General features: G+C 40.6%; 1 long non-coding RNA gene across 2 annotated transcripts in view; it reads left to right on the top strand.

Moving 5' to 3' along the window:
- The first annotated feature begins 234 nt into the window (after positions 1-234).
- Positions 235-9,646, top strand: part of LOC118117785 — a 31,318-nt gene continuing 21,906 nt past the window's right edge. For both annotated transcript variants that reach the window (XR_004697834.2, XR_004697833.2), the window contains exon 1: positions 235-8,200. This is a non-coding gene — a long non-coding RNA (uncharacterized LOC118117785). The remainder of the gene's footprint in view (positions 8,201-9,646) is intronic.

Genomic DNA, 9,646 nt, shown 5'->3' with positions numbered 1-9,646 from the left:
GAAAGAGACTGAGCAGTGACAGCAAGCACATGAATCCAGCCCAAAAGACAGAAAAAATGATGTGGTGAATCAATGTCTTCTCAGAGTGGTGTTATGTCGTTTGACCTTTTGCAACAGCAACTTTGATTTAAGTCTACAGCCAGTTAGCAGCTATGATATAAGAGGACTGTTACCTGATGCCAGCCATAATGTTCTGATTTAAAAATACACTCAGTAACAGCCGGAGCTGCAACTGCCGACTGCAGCACGGCTCTGCTCGGCTGCCAGCGAGGCATGATGATGGGCTGATAAAGCTCTCAGCTGCACAGACAAATAGAAAAGGAGACGCTAAGACGAAAAGGTAGATAATTTATCCCAGAGTGAGGGACCTGTGTGATGGGCGCTGGGACAGAAGAAGAGCGGCAGAGACTGTCTCCACTCAGATATACTCAGCCATGTTCAGCACTGTGCACCTTTACCTGCTTGTGAAATGCTGTCATCAACAACAACCCACATGCTCTACAAACCATGTGCTACAGTCCAGACACCACCTGCTGTATCCCTCTCCTGGAGATATGAGGAATAAAAATATACCTGCTCCCCGTCACAGCTGCACCTCCGAGATAAGTGGCACACACAACCCTGAGTGGAGGGAAGGGGGGAAAAAAGCCATATATTTAAATTTGAAATGTGGAGTTTCACAGGTGAGGAGACGCGACACGGTTTGAAGATGAGCGACGCAGCACATTTCACATTTCACTGAGCAGATAATTAAGCTTTCAGCATGAATGTTCAGAGTTAATTTAAGGGGACAAAACAAGAGCTCTCCACGTTTACATGAGTGAAGGGTTGGAAGTGTGGGGTTTTACAACTCTGAACTGTGATTAACCAGGAAAGCTTCTAAAATTAAAGGCGTCCTTCTTTGTTTTTCAATCATCATGTCATCCTGGGTCTAAGTCAGACTTTTTTAACATGCAAATCTGAATGATCCTCTGCTGTCAACTGTCATGTTATTAACCTGATTTGAGACATTTCGTCTCTTCAGAGGACTGTGTCACACTTAACTCGAGAACACTGTCATCTTTTATTTCTGAAGAAGCAATTACAGTATACTGTATATATTTGAATCACGCAGCATACTGAATATATCAGACACCACTTTAAGAGTGTGATGTCCGTATCCATAGACTGAAATAGGCCAAAAGGTTTCCTTTCTCATCACACTCCATATACAAATCCAAAAGACAGGTTTACGGATTTCTACACTCTCACATTAATATCACAGGTTCTGTTCTGTTCATTGTCTTTGCAGTCTGTTAAATTAAACAGTTTTTTTTTGTTTAGAATTGTGTGTGTTGCTACATTTTGACACAACACTGTTCTAAATGAGGCGTGGCCAATTGATTTACACTGCTGTCAGTTATTTTAATAACATTTTCTTTCCCTTCGAGTTACACTGCATGCTGGGTGGAGCGTGCTTAAATACAGAGGCTAAGTAAATGGACCAGATCAGCCACTGCATCCGGAGAGGGGAAATAATGTGTTGTACAGAGATTTCGTTTTCAAATTTAATTGGATAAAGCTGGTATATATATATATATATATATATATATCCTCTTGTCTCAGTTTGACAGGTCAGTTATTTGAGGTAATGTCCAGTTTGGTTTACAATATTGTTTTAATAGTATATGTACCAGTTAAAGAGTAACTTGCTGTACAATCAACAGTTTTTTTATTCAATCTAGTGTCTGACATTTGTCCATGTTTGTTTATTCTTGACTTTCCACTTTTCTTATTTGAGGATTAGAATTATGGATGTAAAGTTTGTGTAATCTTTATTAACCAAAAACACCAGAAGGAACTGTGATGATTTAGAATATAATGTTGACACAGACACATCACCTCAAATAATCACGTATATGCTTTTACATGGAACAGCAAGTACAGGAAACTCAGTGTAACAAAGTCAAAGGGTAAGACTGGTTTACATTGTTTTCATATACATTGTGTCCACAGTAGGCATAATGTAATGTAATGTATTCCATAGGCCAAGGATGCTTTAAGACGCCAGGGTGTCTACATTATCATGATCACATTTTCTCTAATAAATCTACATATTCTGTGTTGTTAAGGAAGATGTTGAAAAATGAGACACAGATTAGCTCTGATTTATTTAGCTTGGTATTGTTAGGATCAGATCAAATGTGATGTATTAGATTGGAAATTTTATCTTAGGCTGTTTTGATGTTGTTTTTCTCTCTCTCTTCCCAGCCCACCCACTGTCATAAATAACTGTATAATAAATCAATCCCTACCTATTCTTCTGGGCCACTCAATATGTATGTGGTGTGACAGGCTCGGCTGAGACTCGGATCATATATCTACTGAGATGATGGGAGAATAAATCACAGCTTTTACAGTAGCAGGCTGGCCAAGGCTAGAGAGGCCGTCACTCTTCAGTCCCCCCTCCCTCTCCCTCAGCAAGGATTTCTCCCCCTATCATTCTCTTTTTCAGGCTCTCTCCCCCAGGGTGGCCCATTTGTAACTCAGAAATGATGTCCTTTCAGGTGCATAGCCCCTATTTCTTCTTTGTCCTGCACCCAACTGGTTTAACTGTGCTCTTCAGAGCATTTTAACATCAATGTATGACTGTCACAGTCATTTTACAAATTAGCATAATTGCCATGGTGAACTCAGCCATTGTCCTTTCCATACGGAAGCACCAGGTCTAACTTGGCAGGAGCTCTGCTGGTTGGTTTTACTTCACAAAGATACAGAAGACTGTTTACACTTTACAGGGAATCCACAACTTTATTTGACCTCCATCTTGCCATCTCTATATTAGTCTCTACATCTGCACCAACCACAGGGCCAGTGCTTTTGTTAAGGAACCCGGAGAATTTGATGAGTTTATTCCTATTTTTTAAGTCTATCCTAAAACAATATCAATCAATATGTGTTCATATTGTAACGGACTGGTAGTTAGGATTATGTTCTGTTTGACTGCTATGTGGTCGTTATGACTTATGTTCAGCTAAGTACACTGTTAAATAAGTTCTGAGATGTCCTGAGGGTCAGTGAACAGGTCGGGGTGGGGCATGTGACAGTTCTAGACCAATGGCTGTGGGGTTGTGTGGGATGACAGGCTCTCATTGGCTGGGTTGTTGGCAGGTCAGGGGTGAAGGAGGAAGGGGAGTGAAGAAGACGAAGTTGTTGTTAAGAGTGTCGGGGTTAAGAACAAGAAGTGTGACATGTTCGGGTTGACTTTAATAAATTTACAAATAAGAGAAGAAGTTCTGTGTCGTCTGTGAGGCGGGGACGTTACAATATTATCAGCCAAACTCTTTATTGTCAGTGTAACAATTATCCCTGGCCATCAACAGATCCTCCCAAAAATAAGTTTAACCGTAAAAATAATTTTAGGCCGTTCGGACCATTTTCCTTCCCAAGCCCATGTACTTGCGTGAAACTGAATTAACAATACTAATATAGCTATCAATAACTTATCACAATTTATTTTTGTAGCCTATTAAAAAACAAACAAAAAAGTTGTTATGTCCAATTTTTGAGTGTGAAAGCAGTCTTTCCTGGAGTTCTAGTCCAAGAGCTTAAGTCCAAGTTGAATCGCGGGTTCTGAAAATTAGGACTCAAGTCAGACTCAAGACAATGTCCTGGACTCAAGTACTACAATACTAGAGACAGGTATATCATCCTGGCTGTAGTTACTCTTCAACCTGAATTAACCTGTAAGTCAGGTGGTATCAAACGTGGTTGTACCTCCTCAGGTGGTGGGGCAGTAGGGATGGCAAAGAATCAAGCGCAGGCTAATATTTTTTCAACCACTGAATGGACTTCCATTTTGAAGACATCCGTGGTCCTTTGAGGCAGAGAATGGAGCCATAGACATTTGAGTGACCTTTGGCACTTCATCTGGGGCCACCGGCAGGTCAAATCCTCCCATAGTTCACTTTAACATGAACTTGTGGACTGGTCAGACAAATTCATGGTTCCTATGCAATGAATCCTGATGACTTGGGCTAAACCTTGTTGCATCAGCTTCAGATGTTCACTGGCTTTAGCACTAATTGGTGAATGTTATATGGTGGAAATGTAAAGATTATACCTGCTGCATATCAACACATTGACACTGTCCCTGTAAGCATGTCATCCTAAAGCACAGTGTCGGTGTAGCTGCAACAACCCCCTACCTTCTACAGATGGAGACTTTCTACATGGCTTACAACTGTCTGTTGTTTGTGCTGTCATTTTGGTTCTCTAAACAAGAATGACTCAAAGAGTGTCTCTACACAGGGGAGTTTTCTCACGTTTGCCTCTGTTTGGTTCCAATGGAGTTTATTCAGTTAAAACACTGTGGTTGGGTGATCTTTGCCATGTCCACCTCTGTCTTTGTAATACCAGACCACAGGCACAGCAACATGCAATGCCCTTAGTTTAACATTTTGACGTTAATCATTTTGAAGTTCAGATGCCTGTGGGCACGGCTCATCCGATGGACTAACCCAAGGTTCTCTCCAATTCCTTCCCTCCCTGTCTCCTCTGTCCTTTGTCCTACAGTTGATAGCCTGCCAACTGTGAACTGCAAGAAGCACACAGCTCCCCTTTATATGTCTCAAATTTGATTAATGGACTTTGTTTCTGCTGAACAGAGTATTGGTCTATGTACACTTACGTATATATTGTAAGTGTATATTATCAGACAAAATTGTGTGCTTTGAATGCCTCAAAGTTGTGTAAGCTTGGTGCAGTTTTACTTATGATAATACAAATATAGTGCAGCCCTCTCCCTAATGTTCTCCTTGCTTGTGATATATGGTCCTGTGGAATCAGTCCAGCTGTGAGACAGCGTCTAACAGATACTTTGACATGTCACATCTGTATGTATAATGAAATGAATGATGGCTGGATTCCATTTAGCTGCTTCAGTTTCAGGCTCCTGGTGCTGCTCATGATGACTCCCTGTAAAACTCTTTTGTCTTGACTTGAGCAGAGCCATCGTTAATGTTATCACTAACAGTCCTCAGTGGGGGTTGATTACATATACTTACTGCTATGCACTACCTTTGCATTAATTCCAATCCATTTGTTTCTATTTCCTTCCTGTATACCTGAGGTCAGGTCATGGTGGCAGTGGGCAGGGTGTTCCAGACCCTGCTTTGCACATTTCTCACCACAGCAATGCTTTACCAGCTCCACTTGGGGGATCCCAAGGGGTTCCCATGCCAGATTAGATATATAATCACTCCAGCAAGTTCTGGGTCTATACCCCGGGGTCTTCTTACAGTTGGATGTGCCAGGAAAGCTTCCAATGGAAGGAACCCCAGAGGCATATTGATAAGATGCTCAAACCACCTCATCTGGCTCAGCGAACCAGATCTAGTCCTTCTCTTTACTGTGGCTCGAAGACGAGTTTACAATCTGGACTTTGGCATTAATCTAGATTGTAAAAACGTATTAGGGGGTCAGTAAAGAGCCAGTCCTGCCTTCCCTTGGGCTCGGTACAAAATTCTGCTGAGGGCACCTCCAACCTGACCTGCGAGCCATGTAAACCATTTGGACACACGGTCACAACTGACACCCCAGAACTCCCCCTACAGCCTGCCTCCTTTTAAACACTAGATCTGTCAGTCTAAGAATAAACTGACCCGTACAGAACAGCATGAGGCATAAACAAAAAATATATAAATTGCATAGTTTCCACAGAGTCATCACATTAACATAAATAAAACGTTTTAGAAAACATAACACATAGATATTACGCTGATCTTTGGCTCTGCTGACAGATATGGCTAATGATCCAGCATCTCCTCTGCTGACAAACATTTTTAAATATCTAAGGCTATAATGATTGTTTAATTAACTGTGTCCATATTGTCTAGAATGTTGTACCAATCAACCTTTTAAATTCAGTATTCAGTATTTAAATATTTGGCATCGATATGTTACTTCCATTAGTCCAGGGTTTGCCTGATTATGTGGAGTTTATTAAACATTAAAAACTGCTGTAATTCAATCTCACTTTTGTCTGGAACAAAGTCACAGAACACAGACCTGAAGAGGAAAACCGACAGATCAAGCTCAGCTGCTGCTCAGCTTGGTCAATGAGACAGACTAGAGACAGACACACATCAACCTACTGTTTGTTGACCTCAGACCTGAAGAGAACTAGTTTACCTGAATGTTGTTCCAAAAAGTTACTCTCTCTGTATTTGTTTTCTCTATTCATGACCAAAAGAATAATTTTGTTTCAAAGTCTCTTTGAAATCATTCAATGGCCAGTAACATCTGTGTATTTATACACTGTCTGTTCAAATAATAAAAAAAAGCTTTTTCCTTTTCAGCAAACGCATCATATGTAGGTACACCTTTTCACCATTAACTAGTTCTTTATCAGCACTTGTATTCAGCACATATTAACCCTGTTGAGGAGGTTCTGTGTTCTTGTGCCATCTGTCTCTCAGTAGGATTACTCAAAGGCTACTCAACAGATATCCATGACATTTTGTGGAGGGGTGGGGCGTGACCCAAGGGAGAACCAATTGCATTTTGGAGCAGATCTAGATAAACAGGCAGATCCAGGATTTGTTTTACTATTTTTGAGAGGATTAGCCTTGGTGGAGGTATGCACTCTCTGAGCACCCTTCTAGTTAATGTTGTGTACTGCATATTCCAGATTCGCTAGGACTTTTGTGAGTTTTCCTTTAATAATTCCTTTATTACTTCTTGATGGTCAGTAAAAGGGTGTTTATGAATAACAGTCTTTAACTAAGGTGTTTTGAGTGCGGTCTTGCTCGTTAATAATTCTCTTATTAACCTACACAGGTTTACTGTTCTAATGTTGCCTCCTCTTCATACTTAGAGAATCAAACATTATTGCACTGAACTACAGCAATTAATAGACCCTGTTTTTAAGTGATGGGTTACACCTTTTAATGAACAGAGATCTACTTCAGAGATGTTCAAACATATCATACTTTATCATTTTTGTTCAAGGTTAAGAACGAACCCTAAACCCGGAAAAAGTTTTTTTACCTGACACAAGTTTTTGATGTGCAAAGAATGACAACGATTTTAAATCATATCCCAATGTATTTGCTCTAATACAGTGTGACATGCTTGTATGAATACTGACACCAGTCAATATTCCATTTCTCAGAGAGAGGCTTCATTTAGTACCTTAAATCTCACATCTGATGACAGGCTTGGCAGCAGCACCAGAGACCACAACATCAATTTTCAGCCCAGCCTGTGTTGTCAGATGTAGGATTTGGGATAGTAGACAGTTTTTTGCTGAAAGTTCCCGAAGGTGTATGTAAACATGCCATATATAAATACAACTGCAAATGAGCAATAAAACAATATTTGCCATTGTATTTATTTGTAAGATATTTTAATTTCCATGCTGTTACTCTTGAATATATTCCTGCTAACCCTGTGTAATAAGCTCTACTAGCCTGTCTTAACAGTTAGCCGGTTAGCAGTTTATCACAGCCACAGTGAATAAATCCTCATGTTTAATGGAGCTACTGACCAGTAAGGGTTTAACTTTCCTCTAACTGCGAACAGCTAACTGTCAGCTTCAAGTTCACGACAAGTCTAGATTTAAGTAGGCTGAGCGTGCTTTTATGATTTATGTATTATTGTCCTGTTTTTAAACACTATGTGTTCTTAGGAAGTGTGTATGTATATTTGTGGTAGGCCTACTAATACAGTACCTTATAAGGCCCATGTTAAGAAAAGCATTGTGGGCATGGAGGTGGCTCAGAGAGAACCTTCACCTGTACCAGAGGAGTAATCAGTGCAGCAGAGGGCTGATGGCTCATTACTCCTCCGATTCAAAAGGCAGCAGCAGAGCTGCCACAGAGGAGGAGCATGGAGAAGAAACACAAAGGGCTCATGGGAGACACTGAGGGAGACCGAGCTGAGCTGAGCTGCGAAGCCGAGGTGCCAGCAGAAATTGCTGCCTAGTATAAGTTGAGTTTTGAATTTATGTTTGGGGCAGATTGAAGAATATTTCTCCAGAAAAACCATGTGAAAACCGAGCTTTGCCAAACTATGGAACCTTACCCTTCTCTTACTCATGCCGACACTAAATATCTTTGTTTGCTCTGTGTCTCTCCCCCACACACAGTTCTGACTGATGAGATGGACGAGGATTCCTCTCTAGAGAAAAACAGATTTCTTATCAGCTGAAGATTGTCAGGTGAGCACAATATATGGAGAAGATGGATAGACCGACTGGACAGTGTGGGGAGGATAATGATTTGTGTACTGTGAATGTGTGTGTGTGTAAGAGAGTCTAATAAATTTTTCAACCAAGTTACAAGTTATTCCCTCCTTTGCACAGAAATAGATTTAGTCACACGCCACATATGGCTGTAGTTTGTGTGTGTGTGTGTATGTGATGTGTTTCTCATGGACAAACTAATAAATGGTAAAACAGACAATGGAAATGAGTAAAACAGACTTTAATACATTGAAACTGATTATTAAAATGCTTGGAATGCAGTCTGAGAGAGAAGACAACATAACCCATGAAGTGGCAGCCAAGCCATTGTTATAAGCTTATATTGTGTATCCTGACCAGGGAAATAGTTTTTATTTAGTTGTAGACATGATAACAAAGAAATGAATCATTGCTGAGTGTAAGGCTAAAGCAGAAGATAAACATGGATATAGTGGCAGTGCTCTCTGACGTCATTCAGCTGGAAATGGAAAAATATCCTCAACACAATGACAAATCTGAGAAGGTCAAAGTGGATGAGCTGAAACCTGGAAGAGAATGCGGCATGTGTTGAAAAACACAAAGAGTGGAGTTCACTGACACTTAACAGCCAATCTGAAGGACAGAGCGCTGCTGGAATTCAGGTGTTGGTACCAGTGGGTCAGCAGGCTTCAGATTTTCTGTTTCATACCAGTTGTTTATAGTATGGCTCATATGTTCTCTTCTGCCCTCTTCACCCAGCTCTCCTCATCACGTAATTCCTCCTCTGCATCCTCCTCCTGATTTCTGCAGGAGTGACTTCAGGTCGACATACTGGCCAGTTTCCGCATGTTCAGCTGGTCCAACCTGGTTCAATTCTATAAACTTTAATTTGTGTGGCATCAGATCACAACATACATGATCTCAAGTCACTTTACTCAGTGAGGTTGAGACCTTTTAATACTATAGAGAGAAACCCTTTGAAACTGAAAAAGATCGTGGGGGCATCTCTCTTGGAAACACTTACTATTTTGGGATAGCACAGAAATATGATCACTTTCAGATACGATGGAGCTTATCACTATGGGCTATGTAGGTAAGAAGAATGATTTAGAATTCTGCTCTGGATTTTATTGAGAGAAAAATGTGACGGTTGAGTTGCTGTGGAACGGTGTCATAGCTCAATGATAGCATTCAAAACATGCTCCATTAAAGAAGTTCCTCCACTGTGGAGAAAAAAAGAACTCTGTTTAAAACTCTCAGGGTGTAGTTTAGGTCATTTCAAAATTAAAAAGATCTAAAAACTATGGAGCAGGAGCAACTGCAACAGGCTGCCTACACGTTGAGCACATGGACAATAAGCCAACAGAAAAGTTAGTTTGACTGTTTACACAAAAAAAACCCCAGAATAAGGTCAACAGACTGAACAGCAGCTTCTCCTCCTCC

This window comes from Hippoglossus stenolepis, chromosome 11, assembly GCF_022539355.2.
Source record: "Hippoglossus stenolepis isolate QCI-W04-F060 chromosome 11, HSTE1.2, whole genome shotgun sequence".
NCBI lineage: Eukaryota > Metazoa > Chordata > Actinopteri > Pleuronectiformes > Pleuronectidae > Hippoglossus > Hippoglossus stenolepis.
Note: the sequence above shows the minus strand (reverse complement) of the source record. Positions and strands in the feature narration are given on the sequence as shown.